This window comes from Oncorhynchus keta, chromosome 25 (assembly GCF_023373465.1).
Source record: "Oncorhynchus keta strain PuntledgeMale-10-30-2019 chromosome 25, Oket_V2, whole genome shotgun sequence".
Taxonomy (NCBI): domain Eukaryota; kingdom Metazoa; phylum Chordata; class Actinopteri; order Salmoniformes; family Salmonidae; genus Oncorhynchus; species Oncorhynchus keta.
The window spans coordinates 12,784,472-12,809,624 of NC_068445.1; the positions used below are offsets into that span (position 1 = coordinate 12,784,472).

Below are 25,153 nucleotides of genomic sequence, written 5' to 3' on the forward strand. Positions count from 1 at the left end.
TGGCCCATTCCTCCTGACAGAGCTGGTGTAACTGAGTCAGGTTTGTAGGCCTCCTTGCTCGCACACACTTTTTCAATTCTGCCCACAAATTTTCTATGGGATTGAGGTCAGGGCTTTGTGATGGCCATTCCAATATCTTGACTTTGTTGTCCTTAAGCCATTTTGCCACAACTTTGGAAGTATGCTTGGGGTCATTGTCCATTTGGAAGACCCATTTGCAACAAGCTTTAACTTCCTGACTGATGTCTTGAGATGTCGCTTCAATATATCCATAATAATTGTCCTTCCTCATGATTCCATCTATTTTGTGAAGTGCACCAGTCCCTCCTGCAGCAAAGCACCCCCACCACATGATGATGCCACCCTGTGCTTCACGGTTGGGATGGTGTTCTTCGGCTTGCAAGCGTCCCCCTTTTTCCTCCAAACATAACAATGTTCATTATGGCCAAGCAGTTCTATTTTTGTTTCATCAGACCAGAGGACATTTCTCCTAAAAGTATGATCTTTGTCTCCATGTGCAGTTGCAAACCGTAATCTGGCTTTTTTTATGGCGGCTTTGGAGCAGTGGCTTCTTCCTTGCTGAGCGGCCTTTCAGGTTATGTCGATATAGGACTCGTTTTACTGTGGATATAGATACTTTTGTACCTGTTTCCTCCAGCATCTTCACAAGGTCCTTTGCTGTTCTGGGATTGATTTGCACTTTTCTTACCAAAATACGTTCATCTCTAGGAGACAGAATGTGTCTCCATCCTGAGTGGTATGATGGCTGCTTGGTCCTATGGTGTTTATACTTGCGTACTATTGTTTGCACAGATGAACATGGTACCTTCAGGCATTTGGAAATTGCTCCCAAGGATGAACCAGACTTGTGGAGGTCTAGATTTTTTTTTCTGAGGTCTTGGCTGACTTCTATTGATTTTCCCATGATGTCAAGCAAAGAGGCACTGGGTTTTGAAGGTAGGCCTTGAAATACATCCACAGGTACACCTCCCAATAGGCTAATTGACATAATTTGAGTCAATCAGAAGCTTCTAAAGCCATGACATTTTCTGGAATTTTCCAAGCTGTTTTAAGGCAGTCAACTTAGTGTGTGTAAACTTCTGACCCACTGCAATTGTGATACAGTGAAATAATCTGCCTGTAAGCAATTGTTGGAAAAATTACTTGTCATGCACAAAGTAGATTGCCTAACTGACTTGCCAAAACTATAGTTTGTTAACAAGAAATTTGTGGAGTGGTTGAAAAACAAGATTTAATGACTCCAACCTAAGTGTATGTAAACTTCCGACTTCAACTGTACTTGTCTACTTTATGTATTATTTGAATTATCCAACATTACAGATGTTTTGTCCAGCATATACTCACCCGACAGTTATTAGGTACATCTAGTACCAGGTCAGACCCCCCTTTCTCTCCAGAACAGCTTTAGTTTTAGTTTAGTTTATTTTATTTTTACAGGGACAGTGCACATTAATCAACGTTTGAGTAAAAGTGCCGGTTTTAGCCAGCCGGCTAATTTTCAACCGCAGTCCCTGGGCAGGTTATTAAAAACAATTACAATATAGACAATAGCACCATAGACATAGCAACATAGCAACATAGGACAAGCAAGACATAGCATACAGACAGAGCAACAGAACAAAAAGCAGCAAGACAAAATTCATAAAAGCAACAGTGTTTCCATACCTCACAAGCTACAGACAACATGGAAAGCGGCAACACACAGCTAGGGACCATGTTCACAAATCTGATTGACCTTTAGCCATGTCTTCAAGCATTTTGTGAAAGTGTGATATGTGGTGCAGTTATGTGTGTCTGATGGCAGTGTATTCCAGACATGGGAAGCTCTCACAGAGAATGCAGATTTACTAAAGGTGCTTTTCCTTAGGGGAACTATACAGTCACCTCTCATGGCAGACCTTGTGGATCTGCTGCCATATGTCTGGGTTTTCTGTTTAACAAAAATATTGAGTGGAGGGGGAGCCAGGCCATTAAGGATCTTGAATACAAGACATGCGTCGGTGTATTGCACAAGATTTTCCCAACTCAAGAGCTCATGTTTTCTAAGGATGTGACAATGATGATGGCTATTGGGCTTCCTATCAAGCACTTTGAGAGCCTGTTTGTAGACAGACTGAATAGGTTTTAATGTTGTACAGCAAGCTTGGGCCCAACTAGTCAAGCAGTATGTTAAGTGGGGAGTATCATAGATTTGAAGTACAGTTTTGCTACCTCTGTAGTCAAACAATTTCGTATAAATCGGAAATTAGCTAGATTGAATTTAGTTATTTGAATTACCTTTTTCACATGCTTTTTAAAAGAGAGGTTGGAATCAAGTATGATGCCAAGGTACTTAAAATCGGATACCACCTGGAGCTTCTCCCCTGACACATAGACATCTGGCTCAGTAGCATCTGTTGCCCTCTTTGTGAAGAACATGCAAACAGTTTTTTTCACATTGAGATGCAAACACGAGTCACAGAGCCACTTTGTAACCTGGACCATTACAGTAGTGAGTTCTTGTGCAGCTTGTTGTTTGCTCTTTGCATGCACATATATCACTGTATCATCTGCATACATTTGAACTTCAGACCTAGTACATACAGAAGGCAGATCATTAATGTACAGGCTGAACAGGAGGGGCCCCAGTATTGACCCTTGGGGCACGCCCACAACAGCTATGAGTGGGCGACAGCTCATTGCTCACTCTGACACACTGAGTTCTGCCTTCAAGGTATGATTTCATCCATCTCAAGGCATCAGGGGAAAAGTTGAACTTGGACAATTTTGTGATGAGAATCTCATGGTTAACAGTATCAAAAGCCTTCCTTAGGTCCAGAAACACAGCCCCAACAGCACCCCCTTTGTCCATCTTGGACTTCACATTTTCCAGAAGAAAGCAGTTGGCCGTTTCTGTGGAGTGTTTCGCTCTGAAGCCAAACTGCATGGAGTGTAATGTGAAGGGGCTGTTGAGGTGGTTAATCAGTTGTTCTGCTACACACTTTTCAACAACCTTTGACACCACAGGTAGTATACTAATGGGCCTGTAGTTACTCACGTCAGCAGTGTCGCCTGATTTAAAGATGGCCGTTAATTATGGCTGACTTCCATACCCTTGGAAACACACCGAGACCAATAGATGTGTTGGTGACCTTCGTAATGGGGCCAATGAGTGACTCTGTAGTTTTTAAGAAAGGTAGAGTCCATCCCAAACACATCTTATATTTGGCTTTAGAGTTCTTTAGTGAGCTAATCACCTTGTTCACCTTTGACTCAGAAACCTCCCTTATGATGAAGACAGGTTGAGTGTCATTCACTAGCACTGAGCCCAAGAAATCAGTGGAGGGGTTCTGTGTCAGTAACCTGACAGAGTCAATAAAGTAGGAATTGAAGGCTGTTGCTATTTCAACTGCATCCTGTGTTAGATTGTTATTCACCATGATTTCTAGTCTTTTTGCAGTGTTACTATGGTCTTTCCCTGTTAACTTTTTAAACTTTTCAGCCTGAATTCCTCAGGGCATTCTACAAGGTGTCAAACTTTCCACATGAATGTTGGTCCATGCTGACGCGATGGCATCATGCAGTTGCTACAGATCGGACAGTGGTACATTCATTCTGCCAACAGCCCGTTCCATCTCATCACAAATATGTTTTATTGGGTTGAGGTCTGGGGACTGTGCAGGACTCTCAAGTTAACTGAACTCGCTGTCATGTTCCAGGCAATGTTTTTCCACTCCATTGTCCAGTGTTGCTGACCGTGTGCCCACTGGAGCTTCTTCTTCTTGTTTTTAGCTGAAAGGAGTGGAACCCGATGTGGTTGTCTGCTGCGATAGTACATCCGTGACAAAGATCGACGATTTTTGCGTTCCTAGATGCGGTTCTGCACACCACTGTTGTACTGTGACATTGTTTGTTTGTGGCACACCTATTAGCTTGCACAATTCTTGCCATTCTCCTTCGACAAAGAGCTGTTTTCAACCACAGGACTTCCGCTGACTGGAATGGTTTTTGTTTATTGCACCATTCTCGCTCAACCCTAGACACTTGTGTGTGAAAAGCCCATGAGGGCGGCCATTTTTAATATACTGGAGCCAGTGTTCCTGGCACTGACGATCATACCACGCTCAGTCGCTTAGGTCACTAGTTTTGTTCAATCGAACAGTAGCTGGATGCCTGTCTGCTTTATATAGCAAGCCACGGCCCCCTGACTCACTGTCTGTAGGAGCAATTTTAATTTTTGCAAATGTGGTGGTGTTTGTAATAAACTGGCTGATGTGTGTAGAGGTCACTGATAATTAGGCATGTTGACCCCTGACCTCTGCTATGTTACTTCATATATCCCAGCAGGACCCTGGCAGTCAGGCAGCATCTGTTCTATGTTCCACACAGCACAGGCCACTGGTAGGAAGGACAAACACATTTTGGAGATTTCCCTTATCAAAATCAATACATTATAGCACGATTTTGTGCTCATTCAGGAGTATTTGCCTGATTTGAAGTAGAATCCTTTTGAAAAATATTAGTACCATTTAAAAAAAAATGTATTCCTAAAACATAAATCGAATATGATACTGTTGCTACTTCCTTAATTTTTCATTTTTCAGTGTCCACACACTGGTTTTAAGTGTACAAATGCATAATCAATATGCTGATGTAAGTCGGATATTTTGAAAAACAAGACATCAAAATTGCTTCCTATACACTTGTCCAGAACTTGTATTTTACTAAATTAGTACCGTTAAAGCTCTAGACTGGAATTGATTAGCTTGTTCTACTGTAATCAATGGCACACGTAAATGAATCACTCACATTTGGTATTTGTATTGAAATCAATGGAACTGGGACCACGGTGACAAGAACAAATGTGGGCGATCTTCCTACAATGTCTCTGACCTTTTAATGCCACACCGATTTGATGGTCAAATTATCACTCAAATGAAAGCCGACCCCTGTCGCCATTTAGAAATAGATGTGAGAATATGATTCAGAAGGAAATGCTACACTTTTCTACTGATTTAACTTCGGTGAATCATATTCTCACATTGATCTCTAAATGACGACAGGGGATGGCTCTAACTTGAGTGATAGTTTGACCCTCAAATCAATGTGTGGTGTTGAGGCTAGAGAAGTTTGTCGAAAAAATTCCCACATTTTTTTCCTGACACCCTGGTCTGGTAAATTACATTCAACAGTCTGGTGAATTGCAGTCCCGCACCGACAGGTGCATAATATAAAATAATTTAATATGTCAAATTAAATATTTTGATTTAGGATTATAGTAAATGAGGCTCACACAGATCTTTACAACAAATGACATATGTCTTACTACTTTCACCATGGAGAGAGTACTTAATACAAATCCTGAACACAATTTCACTGGGCGCACTAGAACCAAAAGTCCCATAGTGACTGCAGCAGCCTGAACTGTTGACGCCCCTCCCACTGGTCTTCTTCTAGGTGTCATTTGACTCTGTCGCTGTCCTGTTACCACGGCAACCATACCTGGCCCAGGAGGGGACATGGTGATCTGTCTGTGTCTAGTGTGCTGTACAGTCCTACACACAGCCCTGTTCGGTTGGTTACGAGAGGAGACTGGAGATCTCAGTACACCCACTGAAAACCGACAAGGTGGAAAATCAGATGTGCCCTTGAGCAAGGCACTTAACCTTAATCACAGACCCTGGCTGTAACCCCACTCTCCGAGGGTGTCTCCGGTGTAGTTGAATATGCAAAAAAAAATGTCCAATTCACACCTGAAATGTGACAAATAAACACACACACAATTATTATTAAACTACTTTGAAGATGAAAAAGACAACAGCATGCTAATATCTTTTAACTCTGCAATAATGGGGAAGTGTTCTAAACAGTGGGACTAGCAATGCGAGCAAAAATGACAATGTGAATGTTGGCTGTACAGAGTTCACCATCAAAATGGAAAATAAACAAAATTGTAGTGAATTTCAGCTAACTACTTAGCAAACACATAGCATAACTGCTATGCTGTCATTCTATTAATTAAACATTTTTCAAATGATCTACAGCCACTTGATTTATTGATAGCTAGTCACATGTCAGGCTAATTCTGTAGAATGTGCAACAGCGCTGGTCCAATGAATTTGTTTATTTTCAAAACGCTCCCGGATGGAATTAAAGTTGTCTTAAACCTGTATATTTTCGACCTTGCATGAATACAGGAAGTAAAGATTAAATACATTGGTCAGACAAATGGTTGTTACTCCAGCTCGGTATGATGTTCACGAGTGGCTCAGTGGTCTAAGGCACTGCATCTCAGTGCTTGAGGTGTCACTGCAGACACCCTGGTTCAAATCCAGGCTGTATCACAACCGGCTGTGATTGGGAGTCGCACAATTGGCCCAGTGTCGTCCGGGGTAGGCTGTCATTTTTAAATAAGAATTTGTTCTTAACTGACACCTAGTTAAATAAAGGTTAAAAATAATTAAATAAGATCACATGGCCTTTGTCTTTTTCTCTGATTCTACAAGTTCTTAGAAATGTTGACTTGTATTTACCCGTCCATTTTTACCCGCCCCCTTTTTCGGAGGACACATCTTGTTTAAAAAAAAACGAACAGCTTTTCTGCTGCATATACATTTGACATACTTGGTACTTTTCCATAAAGCGATCACATAACAGTAATATATTACCAAACAAACTCTTTAATCCCACCTCTCAGCCCATCCCTTCCTATCACTATAGACTACCCTCGTTTGGTTTCCATGTGCCATGTATTTTTCAATTGTGCTGTGATGTTTTACTTACAGTTGAAGTTGGAAATTTACATACACTTAGGTTGGCGTCATTAAAACTTGTTTTTCAACCACTCCACACATTTCTTGTTAACAAACTATAGTTTTGGCAAGTCGGTTAGGACATCTACTTTGTGCATGACAAGTAATTTTTCCAACAATTGTTTACAGGCAGTTTATTTCACTGTATCACAATTCCAGTGGGTCATAACCTGAAAGGCCGCTCAGCAAGGAAGAAGCCACTGCTCCAAAACCGCCATAAAAAAGACAAATTACGGTTTGCAACTGCACATGGGGACAAAGATCATACTTTTTGGAGAAATGTCCTCTGGTCTGATGAAACAAAAATAGAACTGTTTAGCCATAATGAACAGTGTTATGTTTGGAGGAAAAAGGGGGACGCTTGCAAGCTGAAGAACACCATCCCAACCGTGAAGGACAGGGTGGCATCATCATGTTGTGGGGGTGCTTTGCTGCAGGAGGGACTGGTGCACTTCACAAAATAGATGGCATCATGAGGCAGGACAATTATTATGGATATATTGAAGCGACATCTCAAGACGTCAGTTAGGAAGTTAAAGCTTGGTTGCAAATGGGTCTTCCAAATGGACAATGACCTCAAACATGCTTCCAAAGTTGTGACAAAATGGCTTAAGGACAACAAAGTCAAGGTATTGGATTGGCCATCACAAAGCCCTGACCTCAATCCCATAGAAAATTTGTGGTCAGAATTGAAAAAAGTGTGTGCGAGCAAGGAGGCCTACAAACCTGACTCAGTTACACCAGCTCTGTCAGGGGTGAATTTTTATTGTAGGAAGCTTGTGGAAGGCTACCTGAAACGTTTGACCCAAGTTAAACAATTAAGGCAATGCTACCAAATACTAATTGAGTGCATGTAAACTTCTGACCCACTGGGAATGTGATGATAGAAATAAAAGCTGAAATAAATAATTCTCGACTATTAATGTGACATTTCACATTCTTAAAATAAAGTGGTGTTCCTAACTGACCTAAGACAGGGAATTTTTACTAGGATTTAATGTCAGGAATTTTAAACTGAGTTTTAATGTATTTGGCTAAGGTATATGTTAACTTCCGACTTCAACTCTACATACATACATACATACATACATACGTACATACAGTATATCACAAAAGTGATGTGACAAGAAATGTGACAAGTAATGTCACTTTGCTACAATGTAAAGTAGTGAGTGTACAGATTGTATAACAGCGTAAATGTGCTGTCCCCTCAAAATAACTCAAAACACAGCCATTATTGTCTAAACCGCTGGCAACAAAAGTGAGTACACCCCTAAGTGAAAATGTCCAAATTGGGCCCAAAGTGTCAATATTTTGTGTGGCCACCATCATTTTCCCGCACTGCCTTAACCCTCTTGGGCATGGAGTTCACCAGAGCTTCACAGGTTGCCACTGGAGTCCTCTTCCACTCCTCCATGATGACATCATGGAGCTGGTGGATGTTAGAGACCTTGCACTCCTCTACCTTCCATTTGAGGATGCCCCACAGATGCTCAGTAGGGTGTAGGTCTGGAGACATGCTTGGCCAGTCCATCACCTTTACCCTCAGCTTCTTTAGCAAGGCAGTGGTCGTCTTTGAGGTGTTTGGGGTCGTTATCATGTTGGAATACTGCCCTGCGGCCCAGTCTCTGAAGGGAGGGGATCATGTTCTGCTTCAGTATGTCACAGTACATGTTGGCATTCATGGTTCCCTCAATGAACTGTAGCTCCCCAGTGCCGGCAGACAGGCTCACCCCCCACCCCTTCCCCCTCTGCAGCAATGTTGGCAGCATGCATGCGTCTATTTCCCAAAGACAACCTCTGGATATGACGCTGAGCACATGCACTCAACTTCTTTGGTCGACTATGGCGAGGCCTGTTCTGAGTGGAACCTGTCCAATTAAACCGCTGTATGGTCTTGGCCACCGTGCTGCAGCTCAGTTTCAATCTTCTTATAGCCCAGGCCATCTTTATGTAGAGCAACAATTCTTTTTTTTCAGATCCTCAGAGAGTTCTTTGCCATGAGGTGCCATGTTGAACTTCCAGTGACCAGTCAGTATGAGGGAGTGTGAGAGCGATGACACCAAATTTAACACACCTGCTCCCCATTCACACTTGAGAACTTTAACACTAACGAGTCACATGACACCGGGGAGGGAAAATGGCTAATTGGGCCCAATTTGGAGCGGTTTAGCGGTTTAGACATTAATGGCTGTGTGTTGAGTTATTTTGAGGGGACAGCAAATTTACACTGTTATACAAGCTGTACACTCACTACTTTACATTGTAACAAAGTGTCATTTCTTCAGTGTTGTGACATGAAAAGATATACTCATATTTACAAACATGTGAGGGGTGTACTCACTTTTGTGATATACTGTACATACATACATATATACATAGATTGTGAGCTAAAGAACCTTTCCTACAAGGATTATTTATTGACCGACTATGGCTTTCCAAATCGCCAAACACTGCTATTTGTAAGGTTCATTTTAAGTGAATGTTGTGAAATTAATTTGTTTTAACCATTCCTGAACCTGTGACTAGAAGCAAGCTACATAGGGGCAGTACCAGAATAAATTATCTAGGGATTGTCTCTTTGCAGCAAAATCTACAGGGCTGAGAGAGGTTGTATGCCCCATATATTACTACATTACTAATTACCCTACATTGCTCATCTCATATGTATTTGTATATACTGTACTCTATATCATCTACTGCATCTTGCCATCTTTATGTAATACATGTATCACTAGCCACTTTAAACTATGCCACTTTTATGTTTACATACCCTACATTACTCATCTCATATGTATGTACTGTACTCTATACCATCTCCTGTATCTTGCCTATGCCGTTCTGTACCATCACTCATTCATATCTTTATGTACATATTCTTTATCCCTTTACACTTGTGTGTATAAGGTAGTAGTTGTGGAATTGTCAGGTTAGATTACTCGGTTATTACAGCATTGTCAGAACTAGAAGCACAAGCATTTCGCTACACTCGCATTAACATCTGCTAACCATGTGTATGTGACAAATAACATTTTAATTTATATATAGCATTCTGTTGGTGGCAAGAATTTTGTATAATAATTTAAATTGAAAAACTTGACGTGTTGAATCAAGATTTATGAACTGGTACAAAAAACACGTGCCATGGAATCAGTACATCAAATCTCTTCCCATTTATTTTGAGACCTGTATGGAGCAGCTGTCAACATTTTTTGTCCTCATGGAACTGGTATTTTGCCAATTTGTGTCTTTTAAAATATGGAAGGCGAACAAGTTCCCTACCTTTTCCGTTTTCCACTTGCCTCCTACATTTTTGTGGTAATGCTGCCATCAGTTAGTTATGCGTATGGATTGAGCAGACATCCCCATATATTTTCAATAGCTGCATATGTGACACAACTCCACCGTTTTATTCATAATATCATTACTAAATATAATACATATTTTTTATGAATCAGTATATTTGAGTTTAACCATAACATTTGTTCTAACTTTTCAGTAGGATAAAATTGAAATTGTAACTGGCTTTGTATGGCTTGTTTTAAGGAAGGGCGATACTTAATTAAAAATTAAAAATCTTCGGAAATTGTAATCTGTATAAAGGTAATTTATGAACAAAGGATGAGCCTTTCTTGATAACCCCATTTTTGGTTTAAGTTTAACTTATGTATGAGTGAAGCTTTTGGTAAGAGGTTTAAAGCTTTAATATCTCATTTTAGCCCCCCCCCAAATCATTCATTATATAAATAGGCACGTTTAATTTTGTTTGGCTTAGCATTCCAAATGAAATATTGTTTGCTCATTTGATTTTTTTAAATGAGTCATTTAGAGTAGGCAGCACCATTAGTAAGTAAGTAAACTGTGATAAGACCAAAGAGTTCATCAATGTGATTTTTTCCATAAATAGACAAGTATTTACCTCTCCATGGTTGCAGAATTCTATCTATTTTTGCAAACATTCTATTGAAATTCATTGTAAGTTCTTGTACATATATTTTTAGATGTGAATAACAAGTATGTCTACTTCACCATCCACTCATTTTTAGTATTTACACTACCTTGTAGTTTATCAATGCAATATGTAAAATGGTACACTTGTCATTATTAGGTTTTAGTCCAGAGAGGCTAGAAAAGTGATCCAGATCTTCAATGAGACTGTGCAGGGATGTGCAGGACTTAATAAAAAACTGGAGTCATCAACATACATGGACACTTCAGTTTTTATCCCCTGGATTTCTAACCCCTTGATGTTCTTGTTGGATCTAATTTTAATAACTAGCATTTCAATGGCTATATTAAATAGATATGGAGACAACAGACAGCCTTGCTTTACTCCTCTTAAAAGCTCAATACTTTCTGAGAAGTAACCATTATTTACTATTTTGCATCTGGGGTTGCTGTAAATAACTTTAACCCATTATATAAGAGATTCACCTAAATTAAAGTAATCCAGGCATTTATATATACATTGTAGTTGTACTTTATCAAACGCCTTTTCAAAATCTGCTATGAAGACCAGGCCTGGTGTCTTTTTTAATGTTTCATAATGTTCAATGATTTCAAGTAATTGTCGTGTAGTATCTCCAATATATCGTTCATGTAAAACACCTGTCTGATCAGGATGAACAATATCTGGGCTATGCATTTCGCCAGAATTTTTGCATTACAACATTAAAGTGTAAGAGGCCTCCAGTTTTTTTTTTTAATGGACTGGATCATTATACGTACCACCTGGGTCCTGTTTTAGTAGTAATGAAATCAGACCTTGTTGAGTACCTGAAAGTCTACCATTTTTATCGGAGTAATTAAAATGGACTCAAAGTTCCTCTTCTGTAAGTTGGCCTTCACACAGGTCTTTCTGTAAATGTCTTAATTTTAGATTATTATTAGGAAATAAATCCTTACAGTTAACATCATTCATTGGAAATGGAGGAGACTGAAAATAATATTTTCCTTCCTCTTTCAAAATATAATTTGGTGAATCATGGATGACTTCATTTGTTATGAGTTTCTGTAAATTATTTTTGGTAGTATTTGTATGTTGAAGATTCAAGAAAAATGTATACATTTCCATCCAATTTGCTTTATTTTTGTAGTACATAACACTTAATAGTTCTTGAATAAGTACCTCCATTTCTTTTTTTTTTATTCCTCTTACCTATTTTGTGCCTCTATAGTACCATTACCATCTACCTGAATAGTTAGTGTACTATACACTTGGTCAGTGGTGGATGCTGCCTAGACAAGAACAGCTGGTTAAGAGCACTTTAAGAGTTCCAGAACATTATTACCTGTTGAGTGCTTCTGAAATAGCCTCCTCAGAATAGCAGCTTTTCAGCCTTTTGTTGTATCTGCCATCAGCACCTGCACCCTCAGGATTGGACACACAGAAACCTGCTGTGTCATGCAGTCATACACGCAAGGGCTTGTGTCCGTCTGTCTTCCTGGTTTGGCGGCCTCGCTTGGACCTACTCCTCTGTTGTAAAGAAGGACACCCCTGGGAGTCATGTCTGGCACTGACTCTTGAGTCTGTGCGTCTTGTTGCTACGCTGCCTGTCTCACTCTCCTAGGTGTGGAGACTGTCACAGAGGTTTGGCCTGGTACCAAGTAGGATGTTGACATAAAGGGACAGATTATATATACACACACACACTTCATCCAGAGCAGTCCTGCGGGCCAGTTGAACTGTACCAGGACAATGTAATGTGTGCCTTGTGTGCTTTTCACTCTTAGACTGTTAGCGTTTCCTTTTTTCTTATGACATCAACAAGTGCAATTTTAAACGTCTTCAAGCCGTCCCAATTTGTTTCTCTAGTTCCCTCCTGTCCTGCAGTCATAAGTGTTTCTTAAAAAATGTATTTTCTCTTAGCACAGGAAGTATTACACAACCCTTAGGATGTGGCTGTTATACTTCATGGCTGAAGGGGAAACATTTGATTGGTCATGTTTTCTTTCTGTTCAGTTTGGCATCAGATTGTATATTAAAACTTTCTTTGGCCTTTAGATATTATTCTGTAACAGTTTGCCTTTGTCTAAATAGACCAAGTGAGGTTGATGATAATTCGTTTTTTTTTCAGAGGAAGGCCCTAAAAATGGTCAGACACTAGCCACCCAAGTCAGACTGTTTTCTCTGCTACCGCAAAGACCCAAGACTGCTTAACAGTTAATAAAAAATGTGCTACTCCAAATATTCACACAGTTTCAAGGGTGTTTATTTAAAACAAAGAAAAATAACCCGGTTTCCTCTGGGGTAGAACGCCAAGCCCCTCGGTTCTAGCAGAACATGAGGACGCCTGTCAGGTAGCAACCCGTCACTACCTCCAACCCTCCCGTGTGCTGCCCTCCTGGCAACTTTATGGGCCCCTTACGGCTGGTGAGCAATCATCCCCAATTAGTCCTGGCCAGAGGACCCGACGAGACCTGGCACGTCCAGCAGAGGGAACCACCGCCGCGTGATGTAGAAGGTCTGTCACCACCAGGCCTCGAGTCTCCCCCTAGTGGCTTGTCTGCTGTACGCCCCTTCCGGTCGTCAGTGCGATGTACATCTCCCTTCTTGATAGGGCATCTGCGTTCTCATGCTTCACACCTGACCTGTGCACAACAGAAAAAGAGAAGGGACAAGAACCACCAGGTGACTCGATCGTTCGTCTCCTTTCCCCTGGCTATCCAGATCAGGGGAGCATGGTCTGGGACAAGGGTGAGGTGGGTGCCCAACAGGTACTACTTAAGTGTCTAATGCCCACTTCTCCGTTAGACACTCGACAATCGAGTACTTCTTTTCTCAGGGTACCAACATCTGGCTTATGTACATGATGGGGTGTTCCTCCCCATTGTGTACCTGGGACAGGACAGACCCTAGTTCTGTGTCGTAGGCATCAGTCCGCACGAGCATCGGTACCTGGAAATCGAGTGTCACGAGAATCAGATGGGAGCACAGGGATTCTTTCAGGCGCTTCACTGTATTTGGAAGGTGGGCTCTGGTCAGATCGGTAAGGGGGAGGCTGTAGCTGCAAAGTTGGATAAACCCAGTGATAGTATCCCACCAGCCTCAGGAAGGACTTGACCTTTGTCTTGGTGCGGGGAACGGGCCAGTCACGAACCACCTGGACCTTCCTCTCCTGGGGCTTAACATTCCCCCTGTCCAATCAAATACCCCAGGAACTCCACCTCCTCGAACCCCAGCTTGCCTTTCTTGGGATTTGCTGTCAACCCGGCTTTCCTGAGCGTGTCCAGTACCACCTGGAGGCACGTCAGGTGCGCTTCCCAACCTTGGCTGTGGATGATGTCATCCAAATAGGCCACTGCGTACTGTTGGTGGGGTCGGAGGACTAAGTTCATCAGGCACTGAAACGTGGGCAGGGCTCCATGGAGAACGAATGGGGAGACCCGGTATTGGTATAACCCGTCCCGTGTCGAGAATGCTGTCTTCTCCCGGGAGGAGGCTTCCAAGGGTACCTGGTCAGGTCCAGGGTGCTGATGTACTGTGCCTTTCCCAACCGGTCGATGAACTTATCCACCCTCGTCATGGGGTAGGTGTCAAACAAACTGAAGTTGTTCACCCCCTAGATGTCATTGCAGAAACGCAGATTACCGTCCGGTTTGGGCACCAACATGATAGTGCTGCACTTTGGGACTCCTTCGATGACTCCCATCCTCAGCATAGCCTCCACCTCCTGCTTCACGGCCTTCCTTCGGGCCTTGGGGATCTGGTATGGCCTCTTTCGTACCGTGTGGTTTTGGAGCGGTGATTTGACACTCTGGGTAGCTGCGCCAATAGTCTTCCACGGCCCGCCTCAACCCAGGCGGAAATCCGTTACCGGGTCTTCTCCATTCTCAGGTTAGCTAAAGAATGGTTCCCAACGTACCGGTGGGGCAGCAACAGCACCTCTCGAAGTTCTCCCTGCTCGTGCGATACCTGATACAACAGGTTATTTTCTATTTGGAAATGGGGGTATTGCCGGTAATTCAACCCCAGAAGAAGCTGGCCATCCACCTCTATCACTTGGGCTGCAGCGGCTTTCAAGTTCGGATCCTCCCACTGGGAGGTCCTGAACTGTCCCCCTCGGGGGGCTTAGGGCAGGTGTCTCAGGGGTCCCTCGAAATCAAGAAGGGGGAGCATGGGCTCATAATCCTTTTTTTACCAGCTTGTTCCACAGTGCTGCGGACAATCTTGTTCCACGAGGAGGGGTACCGGAAACTCTGGTACGGCACCCACCACCATCTGGCAGCTCTCTTGTGGTGTCATGATGGTGGTCTGCCCGTTCGAATACCGCTTGGAGCCGCTGTGGGCACAGGAGATAGACATCTCCTCACCATGCTCGGTCAGATGGGCCTGCAGGTGTGCTTGTATGAGTGTTACCACACTCCCGGAGTGTGGGTGTCATGACTGTCAACTTTCACCGGGGCCCATGGGTGCTGGTGGTTCGCTGTGGGCCCAACAGGAGGTGACGGTTTACTGTGTGGCCCGACTCGTCTCCAGGGCCCCCTGATGGCATCGACTCCTCTCGACCCGGGCAATTCCATGCAAGGTGTCACCAGGTGCCGCACTCAAAACATCACCTTTGGTCTTCATCCACCTGGGGTTGTCGTGGTGGGTTGACACTCCCCTGGCGGTCTCCCTGTGGGTCTGCAGTCCTTTAGCCCAGCTGAATGTCAGATTGGCAAGTACGGTGGTGGGATCGTCCTTCCGTTCCCTTCGACGGCTCTCGGACTCGGCCTACGTCCTCTTCAGTAGGGCCTCTGTATTCTGGTGCATCTCCACGGCTCCCAAGAGGTCCTCCCGAGGTTTGGGGCGTGCGTAGGCTTGCCGCCCTCTTCATGTCGTGAGGTAGCACCCGTAAGAAGCGATCCATGACCACTTTGTTGATAATGGGGAAGGTGGCTACATCGGTTAGGAGCCATGCTCTGGTGAGGCGCAGTAGTTCGCTCACTTGGGCTCGGGGGGAAGCTTCTGCCAAGAACCTCCAGTTGGAACCAAAGGGTCAGGCTGTACCTGTAGCGGCTGAGTACCTCCCACTTGAAACCGTCGTATTTAGCCGCCTGTTTGGTGTTGAGATCATAATACGCCTTTTGGGCGTCTCTGGACAGGAACGGGCCCAGCAGAGTCGTCCACTTCGCCTTGGGCCAACCTTCACGGAGTGCTGTCCATTCGAACGTGTAGAGGTAGGTCTCGATAGCATCATCCTCCGTTAGCTTGATTTAAAAACTGATTGGGATGCGATTCGGTCTGTGTTTCTCCTCGCAGCTTCCTGACTTCCTCCAGCTGTAGGACATTCTCTAGATGCTGTTCTTCCAGCGTTCGGTCCTGAATGTCCTGTTGGGCCCGAACGAACTGCGCTATCATCTCATCCGTGCTGATACTGCGTAAACGTCAACCCTGGTCTGACCATGTTTTCAGACTTGCCCGCGTTCTCCACCACTTGTGGCAGACCAGGGTTTGATCAAAATGTTTACATAGATCAGACAAGTGTGTTACCTCAGTTTCAATGATGTTTATTTAAAACAATAAAGAAAAATAACCCGGCTTCCTCTGGGGTAGAACACCAAGCCCCTTGGTTCTAGCAGAACGCGAGGACCTCTGTTCGGTAGCAACCTCTCACTACCTCCAACCCTCCCGTGTGCTGTACTCCTGGCAGCTTTATGGGCCCCGTACGGGTGGTGAGCAATCAGCCCCAATTAGTCCTGGACAGAGGACCCGTCGAGACTTGGCATGTCCAGCAGAGGGAGCCACCACCGCATGATGTAGAATGTCTGTCACCACCAGGCCTCGACGAGTCTCCCCCTTGTGGCTTGTCCGCTGTACACCACAATACGCTCTCACACACACACACACAAAGATACACTCACACAGACACAGTTTCACACTCTTCACATACCCTGCTGCTACTCTGTTTTATTATCTATCCTGGTTGCCTAGTCACTTTTCAGGGATGCAAAGTAGTCACCTTTCGGCGAAGTTCGCCGTTTTTAATCCAAAATAGGTGATCTACGTGATTCGTGAAGATCCAATGACAACTTTGGGCGAGGGGGGCTTTGGATCACTACTAGCTGTAAGTGAATGAGTGATGCGCGTTTGGAGAAATACGGGCTGTATCCAAGGCTCAGCCAATCGTTCACATAACAGAATGCAGCACGTGACTGAAGAGAGGAGACACAACCAATGTGCTAGTTACAGCGTCAGCGAGCGCTATGGAAATAAAGAGAGAGTGTGAAAGGATAGCTGAACAAGGTAGGTGAGAATCCTGACCACGGAGACAGGGGCGAGAAGGTGATGAAGCGTACTTCATGAGCTGTAACCGAAAAACAACTGGCATTTGGATTAGAGGTCAACCGATGATGATTTTTCAAAACCGATATGATTATTGGAGGACCAAAAAAAGCAGATACCGATTAATCGGTCGATTTTAAAAATAAATAAATACAAATTTAAAAAATATTACAATAATACTGAATTAACACTTATTTTAACTTAATATAATACATCAATAACATCAATTTAGCCTCAAATAAATAATTAAACATGTTCAATTTGGTTTAAATTATGCAAAAACAAAGTGTTGGAGAAGAAAGTAAAAGTGCAATATGTGCCATATAAGAAGGCTAACGTTTAAGTTCCTTGCTCAGAACATGAGAACATATGAAAGCTGGTGGTTCCTTTTAACATGAGTCTTCAATATTCCCAGGTAAGAAGTTTTAGGTTATAGTTATTATAGGACTATTTATCTCTATACCATTTTGTATTTCATATACCTTTGACTATTGGATGTTCTTATAGGCACTTTTGTCACACCTTGGTCATTGTATCTTGTGTTTTTGTTATATGTTTGGGTAGGCCAGGGTGTGACATGGGTTTATATGTTGTATTTCGTATTGGGGTTTGTATTAATTGGGAGTGTGTATTATTAGGGGTGTGTCTAGTTAGGCTTGGCTGCCTGAGGCGATTCCTAATTGGAGTCAGCTGATTCTCGTTGTCTCGGATTGGGAACCGTATTTAGGCAGCCTGAGTGCGCGTTGTATTTCGTGGGTGATTGTACCTGTCTCTGTGTTAGTCACCAGATAGGCTGTAATTAGTTTCACTCGTTTGTTGTTTTCTTCTTCAGTTATTTCATGTACCGCATTTTCTTCATTAAAAGTCATGAGTAACCTACACGCTGCATTTCGGTCTGACTCTCTTCAAACAACAGACGAAGTTCATTACAGAATCACCCACCTTTCACAGACCGAGCAGCGTGTGAACTGGCAGGATCTAAAGGAGGACGTTATGGACGGCAGAAGCAGGGATTATACGACGTGGGAAGAAATCGACAGGTGGGCGGCCGACCCAGAGCGAGTGCAGGAGCCCGCCTGGGATTCCCTACAGCAATGCGAAGAGGGCTATACACGTATGGAATCGAGAAGGAAAGCATTGCTATACAGAGCGAAAACCGAAGGTAAAGGAGGAAAGCGCAGAGAGAGAGTGGCTGAGTCAGAGAATAGACCTGAGCCTACTCTCCCTGTTGATCGTGAAGAGCAGTTGCAATGGGAGAGACTGCATCATTTGGAGATTTGGACATGGGAGGAGGAATTAGACGGTCAAGGACCCTGGGAGCAGCCGGGAGAATATCGCCGTCCCAAGGAGGAAATAGAGGCAGCTAAAGCGGAGAGGCGCATGTATGAGGAGGCAGCACGGCGACGCGGTTGGAAACCGGAAAGTCACCCCAAAAAAAAATACTGGGGGGGGGCTAAAAGGGAGAATAGTTATGCCAGGTAGGAAACCTGCGCATACTCCCTGTGCTCACCGTTGGGCTAGAGAGACCGGGCAGGCACCGTGTTATGCTATGGAGCGCACGGTGTTTCCAGTGCGGGTGCAGAGCCAGCTGCGACACATACCAGCCCTTCCTATTGGCCGGGCTAGAGTGGGCATCGAGCCAGGTAAGCTTGGGCAGGCTCGGTGCTCTAGAGCTCCAGTGCGCCTGCACGGTCCGGTCTATCCAGAGCCACCTCTACACACCAGTCCTCCGGTAGCAGCTCCCCGCACCAGGCTTCCTGTGCGTGTCCTCACGCCAGTACCACCAGTTCCAGCACCACGCACCAGGCCTCCAGTGCGCCTCGCCTGTTCAGCGCAGCCAGTGCTTTTCTCCCCTCCTGCGCTGCCGGAGTCTCCCGCTTGTTCAGCGCAACCAGAGCTTTTCTCCTCTCCTGCACTGTTGGAGTCTCCCGCCTGTTCAGCTCAGCCAGTGCCTTTCTCCTCTCCTGCGCTGCCGGAGTCTCCTGTCTGTCCAGCGCTGCCAGTGCTCCCAGTCGGCCCAGCGCGTCCAGTGCGCCTCGCCTGTTTAGCGCAGCCAGAGCTTTTCTCCTCTCCTGCGCTGCCGGAGTCTCCAGTCTGCCCAGCGCCGCCAGTGCTCCCAGTCTGCCCAGCGCCGCCAGTGCTCCCAGTCTGCCCAGCGCCGCCAGTGCTCCCAGTCTGCCCAGCGCCGCCAGTGCTCCCAGTCTGCCCAGCGCCGCCAGTCTGCCCAGCGCCGCCAGTGCCGCCAGTCCTCCCAGCGCCGCCAGACAACCAGTCTCTTCCAGATCTGCCAGACAACCAGTCTCTTCCAGATCTGCCAGACAACCAGTCTCTTCCAGATCTGCCAGACAACCAGTCTCTTCCAGATCTGCCAGACAACCAGTCTCTTCCAGATCTGCCAGACAACCAGTCTCTTCCAGATCTGCCAGACAACCAGTCTCTTCCAGATCTGCCAGACAACCAGTCTCTTCCAGATCTGCCAGACAACCAGTCTCTTCCAGATCTGCCAGACAACCAGTCTCTTCCAGATCTGCCAGACAACCAGTCTCTTCCAGATCTGCCAGACAACCAGTCTCTTCCAGATCTGCCAGACAACCAGTCTCTTCCAGATCTGCCAGACAACCAGTCTCTTCCAGATCTGCCAGACAACCAGTCTCTTCCAGATCTGCCCGACAACCAGTCTCTTCCAGATCTGCCCGACAACCAGTCTCTTCCAGATCTGCCCGACAACCTAGATCTTCTAGATCGGCCAGACAACCTGAATCATCCAGGTCCACCAGCCAGCCAGGATTTACCGGAGCCTACTACCTGCCTGAGCTTCCTCTCAGTACTGAGCTTCCTCTCAGTACTGAGCTTCCTCTCAGTACTGAGCTTCCTCTCAGTACTGAGCTTCCTCTCTGTACTGGGCTCCCTCTCAGTACCGGGCTTCCCCTCTGTCCTGAGCTGCCCTGATGTCCCGAGTTGCCCCTCTGTCCCGAGCTGCCCCTCTGTCCCGAGCTGCCCCTCTGTCCCGAGCTGCCCCTCTGTCCCGAGCTGCCCCTCTGTCCCGAGCTGCCCCTCTGTCCCGAGCTGCCCCTCTGTCCCGAGCTGCCCCTCTGTCCCGAGCTGCCCCTCTGTCCCGAGCTGCCCCTCGGTCCCGAGCTGCCCCTCGGTTATGTGGGGATCAGGGTGAGGACTATTAGGCCATGGTCGGCGGAGAAGGTGGATTATCCTAGGACGCGAAGGGGAGGAACTAGGACATTTATGGAGTGGGGTCCACGTCCCGAGCCAGAACCGCCACCATGGACAGACGCCCACCCGGACCCTCCCTATGCTCTTGAGGTGCGTCCCGGAGTCCACACCTTAGGGGGGGGGTTCTGTCACGCCTTGGTCATTGTATCTTGTGTTTTTGTTATATGTTTGGGTAGGCCAGGGTGTGACATGGGTTTATATGTTGTATTTCGTATTGGGGTTTGTATTAATTGGGAGTGTGTATTATTAGGGGTGTGTCTAGTTAGGCTTGGCTGCCTGAGGCGATTCCTAATTGGAGTCAGCTGATTCTCGTTGTCTCGGATTGGGAACCGTATTTAGGCAGCCTGAGTGCGCGTTGTATTTCGTGGGTGATTGTACCTGTCTCTGTGTTAGTCACCAGATAGGCTGTAATTAGTTTCACTCGTTTGTTGTTTTCTTCTTCAGTTATTTCATGTACCGCATTTTCTTCATTAAAAGTCATGAGTAACCTACACGCTGCATTTCGGTCTGACTCTCTTCAAACAACAGACGAAGTTCATTACAACTTTAGTATTGCCAGTGTAACAGTATAGCTTCCATCCCTCTCCTCGCCGCTACCTGGGCTCGAACCAGGAACACATCGACAACAGCCAAACTCGAAGCAGCGTTACCCATGCAGAGCAAGGGGAACAACTCCTCCAAGTCTCAGAGCGAGTGACGTTTGAAACGCTAATAACGCGCACCCCGCTAACTAGCTAGCCATTTCACATCGGTTACACCAGCCTAATCTCGGGAGTTGATAGGCTTGAAGTCATAAACAGCGCAATGCTTGAAGCATTGCGAAGAGCTGCTGGCAAAACGCACAAAAGTGCTGTTTGAATGAATGCTTACGAGCCTGCTGGTGCCTACCATCGCTCAGTCAGACTGCTCTATCAAATCATAGACTTAATTCTAACATAATAACACACGGAAATACGAACCTTTGGTCATTAATATGGTAGAATCCGAAAACTATCATCTCGAAAACAAAACGTTTATTCTTTCAGTGAAATACGGAACCGTTCCGTATTTTATCTAATGGGTGGCATCCATAAGTCTAAATATTCCTGTTACATTGCACAACCTTCAATGTTATGTCATAATTACGTAAAATTTTGGCAAATTAGTTCGTAATGAGCCAGGCTGCCCAAACTGTTGCATATACCCTGACTCTGCTTGCAATGGACGCAAGAGAAGTGACACAATTTCACCTGGTTAATATTGCCTGCTAACCTGGATTTCTTTTAGCTAAATATGCAGGTTTAAAAATATATACTTCTGTGTATTGATTTTAAGAAAGGCATTGATGTTTATGGTTAGGTACACGTTGGAGCAACGACAGTCCTTTTTCGCGAATGTGCACCACATCGATTATATGCAACGCAGGACACGCTAGATAAACTAGTAATATCATCAACCATGTGTAGTTATAACTAGTGATTATGATTGATTGATTTTGTTTTTTATAAGATAAGTTTCATGCTAGCTAGCAACTTACCTGTGCTTCTTACTGCATTCGCGTAACAGGCAGGCTCCTCGTGAGGCAGGTGGTTAGAGCGTTGGACTAAACCGTTAGGTTGCAAGATTGAATCCCTGAGCTGACAAGGTAAAAATCTGTCGTTCTGCCCCTGAACAATGCAGTTAGCCCACCTTTCCTAGGCCGTCATTGTAAATAAGAATGTGTTCTTAACTGACTTGCCTAGTTAAATAAAGGTGTAAAAAAAAAAATCAGCGTCCAAAAATACAGATTTCCGATTGTTATGAAAACTTGAAATCGGCCCTAATTAATCGGCCATTCCGATTAATCGGTCGACCTCTAATTTGGATAGTTTGAGGCGAGGGGATTAAGTGTGGCACATTAAGTATCTTGCTAGCTGGATAGAATTCTCTGTTAGCTAGCCAGAGAAATGTTGAGCAATATTATCCAATTTAACTGATCAAATAATTTAGTTTATGGTGTTAAACATTAGCTGGCTAATAAAGTCAGACAACTAACGTTAGTTAAAACCTACATGTACATTTGACTGTATCGCAACTACGTCGTACCGGTGCTCCTTGTATATAGCCTCATTATTGTTACTATTTCCTTTTTTCATTTAACTAAATGTTCTTACCTTTTAACTCTGCATTATTGGGCAAGGGCTCGTACGTAAGCATTTCACGGTAAGTCTACACCTGTTGTATTCGGCACAAATAACATTTTGATACAATTTTATACTTCCCTCTGTGAGGTAGGTTGCCTGACCTTATCAGGAGTGAAACAAATTGTTCCACATTAGACAGTTGAAAGATGCGATTGAGCTCGACACAATCATATTGGAGAAAAGCTGTCTCACACGATTGGCCCATGGCCACTGGTGGTCCAGAACTCCTGGCACAAGTGTCTGTATTAATATGGCCTGACACACGTACCCAACTGCACACCGGGGTGAGTCTCTCTCTCTCTTGGTGTGTCTCTCTCTTGGTGTGTCTCTCTCTTGGTGTGTCTCTCTCTCGGTGTGTCTCTCTCTCGGTGTGTCTCTCTCTCGGTGTGTCTCTCTCTCGGTGTGTCTCTCTCTCTCTCTCGGTGTGTCTCTCTCTCTCCCTGTGTGTCTCTCTCTCTCCCTGTGTGTCTCTCTCTCTCTTGGTGTGTCTCTCTCTCTCGGTGTGTCTCTCTCTCTCTCGGTGTGTCTCTCTCTCTCTCTCTCTCTCCCTGTGTGTCTCTCTCTCTCTTGGTGTGTCTCTCTCTCTCGGTGTGTCTCTCTCTCTCTCGGTGTGTCTCTCTCTCTCTCTCTCTCGGTGTGTCTCGGTCTCTCTCGGTCTCTCTCTCTCGGTCTCTCTCGGTCTCTCTAACTCTCTCGGGGTCTCTCTCTCTCTCGGTGTCTCTCTCTCGGTCTCTCTCTAACTCTCTCGGTGTCTCTCTCTCGGTGTCTCTCTCGCTCTCGGTGTCTCTCTCGCTCTCGGTCTCTCTCTCGGTGTCTCTCTCTCTCTCTCTGTGTCTCTCTCTCTCTCGGTGTCTCTCTCTCTCTCGGTGTCTCTCTCTCGGTGTCTCTCTCTCTCTCGGTGTCTCTCTCTCTCTCGGTGTCTCTCTCTCTCGGTGTCTCTCTCTCTCTCTCTCTCGGTGTCTCTCTCTCTCTCTCGGTGTCTCTCTCTCTCTCTCGGTGTGTCTCTCTCTCTCTCTCGGTGTCTCTGTTCCAGTGTGTACTGTTTGTTCTAAGAGCCACTCCTGTTACTTCTGAGTTTTGGAAGGCGGGGCTCCATATCCGAGTGACAGCGTCTGGGATTATCTTCTCCACCTCTTCCTGTTCAGTGGGGATGACGGGAAACAGCTGCTATCATTTACAGTTCATATAAGGAAATCAATGACTGTGCAGGGGCATAGCCATGGGTGGGCCTGTGAGGGCATAGGCCCACCCACTGGGGAGCCAGGCCCAGTCAATCAGAATGAGTTTTCCCCACAAAAAGGTTTATTACAAACATAAATACTCCTCAGTTTCTTTAGCTGTCTGGGTGGCTGGTCTCAGACGATCCCGCAGGTGAAGAACCCGGATGTGGATGTCCTGGGCTGGTGTGGTTACATGTGGTCTGTGGTTCTGAGGCCGGTTGGACGTACTGCCAAATTTTCTAAAATGACATTGGAGGCGGCTTATGGTAGAGGAGGAATGAACTTTAAATTCTCTGGCAACAGCTCAAGTCGACATTCCTCCAGTCAGCATGCCAACTGTACACTCACTCAAATTGAGACTTCTGTAGCATTGTGTTGTGACAAAACTTCACATTTTAGAGTGGCCTTTTATTGTTCCCAGCGCAAGGTGCACCCGTGTAATGATAAGCTGTTATAATCAGCATCTTGATATGCCACACCTGTCAGGTGGATGATTTATTTTGACAAAGAAGAAATGTTCACAAACGGAGACGTAAACAAATTTGTGCACAAAATTTGAGAGAATATTCTTTGATCTTGTATTTCAGGTCATGAAACATGGAACCAACAGTTTACAAGTTGCATTTATATTTTTTTTCGGTATAGTTTTCCATTTTCCTCTCCCCTCAAGCGCACAGGGGGATCATGTTTGCATAATTAAAAAACAAAGCATTTATTAGCCTTCCCATTTTCTTTTCTGTCTGCACGACATCACCTTGTTCGTCCTGGGATGGTTTAAAGTTGACTACAGATGCACGTCTTCCTGTTTGTCTCCTTTATGAGATGGTCTTTGTGTGGAGGGGAATTCATTTTGACAAGCCAGCCTGGTTAGTGGAATAAATGTAATACTATGTGGAGGCTCCAGGGCCAGGTTTCCCGATAGCAATATAACTTTGGCATCTACGAGGGCTGAAGATTTAACATGCGTTTCCCAGAACAACACGCAGAGAGAATGATCAATTAGTACGTTGTTGGAGCAGGTCAGCTGATGGGATCAACAGAAAGCCAGTGCTACTCTCGGATCAGCTTCCTCCATTCAAATTTTACTTTAGCATTATAATTGTTCCACAATAGTGATGGCGGATCAGCTCCTAGAGATTTTATCACCTATGGGTGCAAATATTGTGGCGGCTTATTCTAACGCTTACTCTATAATAATGCATTAAATGAAGATTTGGTATATCATGAAATATATTGAGGAAAAAATTGGACAGTTAGGGTACAAATTGCAAATTAGAAGTCAATTAATTGAACTTAAATATATAGGCCTATAGCCTACACGGTATATCATTTAATGCAGTCATTCTGTTTTTAATTTGATGTGTCCTTTTTACCCGTTGCTTGTTTGTAACAATTGCAAAGGCATTGGGAACTTTGTATTTGCAGTCAACTTCACAACGAAGTCATCAGCATTCGCAGAGAGAC

The 25,153-nt window shown here is 44.7% G+C and overlaps 1 protein-coding gene across 2 annotated transcripts in view; it reads left to right on the forward strand.

Moving 5' to 3' along the window:
• Positions 1-25,153, forward strand: part of LOC118358217 (sarcoplasmic/endoplasmic reticulum calcium ATPase 2-like) — a 53,653-nt gene that overhangs the window by 12,586 nt on the left and 15,914 nt on the right. The gene's annotated exons all lie outside the window — the stretch shown is intronic.